Here is a 6,000-nt window from a genome sequence, read left to right on the forward strand (position 1 = left end):
CTTTTTTCATAATAATAATAATAATAATAATAATAATAATAATAATAATAATAATATTTGTCCTTTCGAGAAAAGGTAAATGGTCATGGTGAAAGAATCTGGATGAGGTGGGTTTAGGTTTGGTCAAAATCTGGAGACTGTTGTTATGTCTCTCCATTTATTTGAATAGAATTTATGGCAATCAATTCATGCATATTTCAAATTTGAAACAATAATGTGTCACCTTCCTTAATAGGTTTGAGAGTGACAGGGCCACTGAACCAAACTCAAATTTTTCATTCCAATTTCCAACTAATTCTAACCAGAGTCTCTTATTTTATGGTTGTGAACTTTATATTTATAGGTTGTGTATAATAATTAATCACCTTATAATTTCTCTTATACAGGAAATTCATACATATATAATAAGAGAGAATTGGATTTCTTTTTCACACCAAAGTTGATATATTCACTTAGATCTTATTTAAATATTTTAAGGATAGAGAAAGTGACTGAATAATAAACAAATGAAATTCACAATTTAATTAATCCATTGAAAATAGAATTATAATGTTTAAATAGACATTAATTTTTTTATATTGAATTTGTAGTAATGTAATAAAAAAATAATCAATTAAATATTGGTTATATTAAAAGTTTTTACTTTAGAAAACATAAACTAAAAATAACAAGTATATATATTTTTTTTTATTTACCAAACATAAAGAGGTAAGGCACTTAGTATTTTAATTTTTGAATTTTGAAATAAATGAAATTCATTATTATGAATTATGAAATGTCAAATAACGAATGAATTAAGGCGAATGATATGATTTGTCATATATCGTTAACTCCACTCAAATACTATTAAGAGTTTTTCCTACCCACTCATAGAATAATAGATGGCGAGTTAGTTACTAATGCACATCATATTTAACATCAAATATAATATCATAACTCCATGCAAAGGAAAAGCATTAATCACATGGTGGTTAGTGATTAATCACACATTATAGATGTGTCTAGACCTCTCATATTTTTTCTTGCTAACTTGATTTCTAATTATATATATATAATTTTATAACTTCATTTGATCATTTAAATTGTGATAGTGACACCACGCAGGCACACACATCAGATGGATACTATTATCATTTATAAGTCCTGAATTAATTTTGAATAATTGGTGAAGATAATAGATTCTATAGTGTTCGGTTGATCGGGTGAATGGCGATTCAGATGGAATCGGGTCTGGAGCAACTGGTTATGAAGGAGAATTTAGACCTAAATGCGAGCTCTACAAAGAGAAGAGTTGTTTGAGTCGTCGGTGAATGAGCGGATGGGACCACCTGTAAGGACACTCTGATATTAAAGTTAGTGTCTGTACAATACAATGGCTAATTAGCGTAAAAGGTAACGTATTTTTGGAAAAGAATAGGTCGCTCCCTATTTATATTATGTGCTCGGATGGACCCTTTATTTTAGGCTCGTCCGTTTGAAAGTTTCTGCTAGTTGTTCAGATCTTTTCAGTAGGATATGAAGTGACACGTAAGTCACCTGGCCTCTAGATGCGGGTTGAATACCCGACGAGTCGGTAGTCTGTAAGCGGACCCATAATTCTTATTGGGCTGGGCCGGAACACATAAAAAATATGTTCATATGCAATTATAAATGAATCAAATCAATGATTCATGCAAAATAATAATAGTAATAATGGAAAAGAATTTGTCAATTTCTTTGTCCTTAGAAAGTTTTGCTTTTTTTTTTAAGATAGACAAAAAATTGGTATAGTCCGCATCGATTATTTGCTAGGTAGAGAACTAGAGTTAGAGTTAATTTCTTTTTTTTTTGGGGTACAACTATTTTTAGTTTGAGACAAGTTTTTCTCTATGTTTATGATTTGGGCCAAGTTCCTATTGAAATAAATATATGCAACCCAAAATAGTTTAGACTACGTACCCCCATTTTCTAATGAGAAGTTTTTTTTTTTAATTTGGCAATTATAAGAAGTTAGTAGGATAAGGCTTGGCTTTATTCACACTTCATGGTTATGCAAGAAAAAGTCCAAAAAAAAAAAAAGAAGAAGAAGGAGGAGGAAACTGTTGGTGTGATAATTAACTAATTAACTAATTAGAGACCAAATTTGGTTAATTTATTAGTAATTAGTCTGCTTAAACAAGTATCAGAAGTTTAAATTCTGCCATGTATATGTAACAATTCGTTGGCCAACGACAAATCTTTAAATGGAAGCACCTACTTATACTTCGAGTTGTTATTTATCAAACTCGGCACAACTTGGAACAAGTCTTCCAACATTGGAGTAGACAAAAATAATCAGCTACTATTCACAAGTTGAAGTTAAGCAGCAATAATTATTTAAAAAAATAAAATATATAAGAAAAATTATTCTAAAAGACTATTAGAATAAGTTAATTATTAAAAATGTTCTATTATACCAAAATTAGTAATAAGTATTGATTTAGGTAATATTTAAATATAAGAACTAAAAGCAAAAAAAATTAAAAAGAAACCACCATCCAAATCTTTTGTTGAATAATTAAAGGAAAAAAAATGATAGATTCCTCACATTTTAAAAATGAGTTTGATTTTTCCCAAGGGACAAAACATTATATGAAAGTGTTGACAAAATAACAGAGCCGTGTTTGACACTTCCCTTTACTTTTGTGCATCATCAGAGTTAGGTGTTGGACAAATGATAGTTACATTTGAGGGTTTGATTTTTTAAGATAGAAAACAAATTATGATGTTACATTTTGAAAATTCAGTAATCTATAATAGTAAACTTAATGCTATTATAATGTTAATCACGAGAACCACTAATTGTTGTCTCATAACTGTTGACTTTGTTTGACTCGAAAACCATGGATTTTAGTGTCTAATTCTCTCTCTTGTGGTCACTCACCAACTTTGGTCTTATTACCACTTGATTAGTATTAGTATAGTACTAGTGCAGTAGTGCTTAATTAACATTTTTTTATATTAATTGCTAAACTACTGTAGATTGAAAAGAAGTGATTGTTTTCACCTCTTTGTTAATAAAATCTGATGAGTCATGAGTTTTATATTTATGAGAAGGACATTCGACATTGAATGGAGAGTTGTTATTATTATGTTTTTTTAATAAAATATTTTTTATATAAAAAAATGCAAGTATCAACAATTTTAAAGAAATTAATTCAAATGACTAAGGTCCGTTTGAGAAGTTTTAAAAATATTATTTTTGAGTCTTTGACTTATGAAAAGTAATAGTATTAATGTCTGGTGTAATTTTTTAAATCAAATTGTAGATTTTTAAGAAACTATTAAAAAAATGACTTCCTTCCTAATAAATTTTTTTTATCACATTTTTTTTAAAATAAACACTTTTAAAACTAAAAACTCAAATACAAAATAATTTATTTATAAGCTATTTTTAATATAATTATTTATTATTTAAATTATTTTTTAAAAAGAATTTAATTAAACTGTTTACACGCCTAATTCTTTATATAGCTAGTATTAACAACATTTTGAATACTTATACTGATATTTAATGAATATCGAGTTGGTTTATATATTTTATGACTAAAATGATTGATGCTTAAATTTTTTACAATCAGAAATGATCTACTAATTGTGTATTATAATATATTGTTTAGCTCTCGTTTTAGATTATTAGTGATTGTTCTAATATTTGTATGATATATAATCATTTAATTATATATATTTATTAACAGTTTATATGTAATTTCATAATATAGTATATGATTAATTAAAGTGTTTAATCTTGTGGAATGTTACTTCAGATTTGTTGTGGTTAGTGCTGAATGATTGATTGGTGCCTTTATTTGTTGCTTGCTTGAGAAGAAGGGTCTTGAAGCTTATGATTTAGTAGAATTGTGCCATTTGGACTGGTTAATTTAACCCTTTATTTGCGTTTAAGTGTTTGTTTAGTTTTAATTTAAAGACATTTTCGCCAAAAGAGAAGCAAAAAATAGCGACAGTTTTTTAACTGTTTTGCGACGGTTTTTAAAGGCATTTTGATATGTAAAAGGAAAGTTTAACTCTCTAACTCCTTATATTTATTATTTAACCATTAAAAAAATAAAGTTAAAGAATCAATACTATAACAATCAAAATTCAGTCAATATACTATAGTATATTGCTAAACAAAAATATAATCCAGTATGAAACATACTAAGGATGAGTTTTATTAATAGTTTTGAATTTTGAATTTTTTTTTTTTAACTGAGTTATAGATATTTTTATTTTTAAAATTTTTTATTTTTTGTTCACTTTAGTATGTTTCTTATAGTAAAAACACAATCATCTGTTCTTTTATATATATATTATTTGCATGTTCTTATTACAATAATAATAATAATAATAATAATAATAATAATAATAATAATAATAATAATAATAATAATAATAATAATAATAATAATAACTAGAACAATACATACATTACATGTGGAAAATGAAAATAAAAACAAAATATATTTATCTATGAACAAGAGATGAATATGTATAGATATGCACCTGAATGACACACACAAATAAGTATATATTTATATATAGATTCTTTTTACTCCCATTATTTATTCTTGTTTGATTGATATGATGATACTAGTTTACTTAATTTTAATTAAGGTTTTGGATGATGCTTCTGAGTGTAGATATAATCTGTATGAGCAACTAGGGTCCTTCTCATCAAGCATTCTTCATTATCAGAACTAGTTCCTTCACAACTCTTCTCATCTTCTTCCAAACCTTCCATTTTTGCTTCTTTAGTACCAACAATAATATCCTTCCATTCAAAAGGAAATTAAAATTATTCTCACACCCCCCAATAATCAATTATAAAGTAGCCAGTGTTATGATGAACCCAAAGTAATAATAAGAAAATAAATAAAGATCAATAATAATAACAATTTTCATAGTATGCCTTCAGAGTCAATAAATACTAGATAATAATTTAAGAATTAGAATAATTTATATATTTATTTCATAGTTTCAAAAATTGATAAGAGAATTGAGAAGGCATCTGAATTAATTAATTAATTAATTACCTTATTTAATGAAGAGAATCCATTGAGTGAGGCAAAGTTAGGACGAGATGCATGGATTAAGCTGATGAAGCTAAGAAGAAGAACCAAGGTGATGAAGAAGGTGACCAATTTGTTGGACATGATGATGATGATGATGAAGGAGTTCTATAATTTCTATGTTTTATTAATTGTAATAACTAATCATAAGATTATTTATTATTGTTTTGTGTTGAGTGGGAGACTTAGAGTAGACTCATTTATACACATAGAAAAACAAATAAAAAAAATGAGGAGAATATAGATATAGTGTGTGAAAGTGTAAAAGCCACAAAGGTTTCGTTTCAAAAGCAAAATTCTCATCATGTCTCAATTTTTGTGGACTTTTATTTTGCCAATGTTTGGACTTTGCATTGGAGCCTACCTACCAGTCAATTTCCATTAAGGAATTGAAAAGCAATTACAATTTTTATCTTTATATTTTTTAAAGAAAATAAAACAGTGAGATTTCCTTCTGGTAAAAACTCATGCTCTCATACTTCATTACGTCACATATATAAAAGGAATGTTGTATGAGAAGTCAAAATTAGGGTGAACGCGGATCGGATCGGATATTGTTAAAATTTCGATCCGATCCGCACTAAAATCATCAGATCAGATCGGATCTAATATTCGCAGTTTTTAAGGTTGAATCACATTTGTGGATCGGATATCGGATATGTCCGCAAAACACAAAAATATTTTTAAAAGCTTATTTTTATTAAAAACATATCAATAAAATTTATTTTTTCTATTCTTTTAAATATATTTACTCTTAAAATAATATTAAACATACTTTTCTTAAATAATAAATTAAAATAATACAACATATATGATAATTATTAGTTGAAATAAAAGATAAAAAGAATATTTACTTATTTATTTCTTTATTTTTGCGGATATGCGGATATGCGGATCGGATATGCGGATACCA

The 6,000-nt window shown here is 26.6% G+C and overlaps 1 long non-coding RNA gene across 1 annotated transcript; it reads right to left on the reverse strand.

The window, feature by feature from the left end:
* Positions 1–4,390: 4,390 nt before the first annotated feature.
* LOC112756020 (uncharacterized) lies at positions 4,391–5,399 on the reverse strand. The gene is made up of 2 exons (XR_003179120.3): positions 5,052–5,399; positions 4,391–4,789 (listed from the first exon to the last, which is right to left on the reverse strand). It is a non-coding gene; the product is annotated as an uncharacterized lncRNA (long non-coding RNA).
* Positions 5,400–6,000: the final 601 nt, after the last annotated feature.

Source organism: Arachis hypogaea, chromosome 6 (genome assembly GCF_003086295.3).
Source record: "Arachis hypogaea cultivar Tifrunner chromosome 6, arahy.Tifrunner.gnm2.J5K5, whole genome shotgun sequence".
Classification (NCBI taxonomy): domain Eukaryota; kingdom Viridiplantae; phylum Streptophyta; class Magnoliopsida; order Fabales; family Fabaceae; genus Arachis; species Arachis hypogaea.